General features: G+C 41.3%; 1 protein-coding gene across 1 annotated transcript in view; it reads left to right on the plus strand.

The window, feature by feature from the left end:
• GPR158 (G protein-coupled receptor 158) overlaps positions 1-1,444 on the plus strand; it is an 801,760-nt gene that overhangs the window by 255,757 nt on the left and 544,559 nt on the right. The window lies entirely within an intron of this gene.

The following is a 1,444-nucleotide window of genomic DNA, read 5'->3' on the forward strand; positions in this document are numbered from 1 at the left end:
AAGTTGCAGGAGGTATGGGTGTAGTTGTGTCTTATGGGGACTGTTGTTGTCTTCTACTCAGTTAGACACAAATTACAATTGAGTAACCATCAAAAAACTGAAAGCCCATGGATGAAAAACACCCCATGTAATCACACAGGAAAAGTAACCAAGAAAAAACAATTGGGGGGAAAAGGATAAAACCTGCAATATCTGGGGATAGGACACTAAGAAAAAAAAAGTAAGGAAGGAGAAACATAAATGAAGAAGAAAATGGGAAAAATGCAAAAAGAAAAACAAGGAATGGGGTTCTTCACAAGAAAAAAGGGGGAAAAGAAAAAAAAAGAAAAAGAAAAAAAAATTTCAGCCAGGCACAGGGAAGAAAAAAAATGCTGAATACTAGGACCTGGTAGGGGAAGATTAAGAATAATAATAAAAAGGACAAAAGTATTAATAATATTAGTTGTTTTGAAACACAAATTTAAGCAAAGTAATCACCAGAAAAAAGAAGGCAAAAAAGAAAAAAATAAAAATAAAAAAGAGAAAAAATAAAAAATCGGTGGAGGACAGTCAGGGCACCCAGGTTTCGTCTGAGCACACAGACTGTGATGCAGTTCCTGTAGGCCCAGAAGGTAGGTGGGAGTGGGGAATGCCACACCTCCATTCCCCAAGTGGGTATAGGGTGTAGTAACAAGAAGAGTGTCGTACCATTTCAGTCTTGCAGGCCCTGAGTGTCCTTGTGGTTGCTGGAAAGCAGAATGTGTTCTTATGCCCCAGGAATATGTGAGAGCACTAGCACTGTCTCTTTAAATATCCAAAATAGTCAAGCTGCTTTTTAAACCTTCAAAATGGCGGCATCCTCCAGACCGGCAAAAGTCCACAGTTCAACCCACCTTTCTCTTCACCTTCTCCATTTGTTCCCCTACGACTGTGCAGAGTCCTCCATGCAGTCCCTGGCTATCAGGGTGATTTTTAGGTTAATTCTGAGGTCCTACCGCCACTCAGGAATCTCCAAGCTGTCTGTGCCGTCAGGATTGCTCAGGATCGCTGTCAGACCACAGCTCCGTCTGTCTCCTTTTTTGGTATTTTCACTCAAATTCTTCTGCTAGTTGGGGTTTAGTCCACTTCTATATCCTTCTCTTCAAGGCTCAGGGGTCCAAGATTATCCTCTGTGTCTGTGTTAATTGGTTTCCCTTTTCTTTGGTGTAGAGGGTCTGTGCAGTCTTTCTGCCTAGTCCGCCATCTTGCCCGAACTCAATAGTCACATTTTAAAATAATTTACACCATGGATAGCTAGACACACACAGACAAACATGTATGTGTGTACATATATATATATAGAGAGAGAAATGCGTTGGTAAGCAGAGGAGGGCACACCACAGATTATCAGTGTTTAGGGCCCTTACGTGCCTTATTCTGGCCTTGTTTCTGCTTAAAATCCATCACCCCGTTTTCCAGCTCAATT

Source organism: Orycteropus afer, unplaced genomic scaffold, assembly GCF_000298275.1.
Source record: "Orycteropus afer afer isolate SDZICR_OR568_19922 unplaced genomic scaffold, OryAfe1.0 scaffold00035, whole genome shotgun sequence".
NCBI lineage: Eukaryota > Metazoa > Chordata > Mammalia > Tubulidentata > Orycteropodidae > Orycteropus > Orycteropus afer.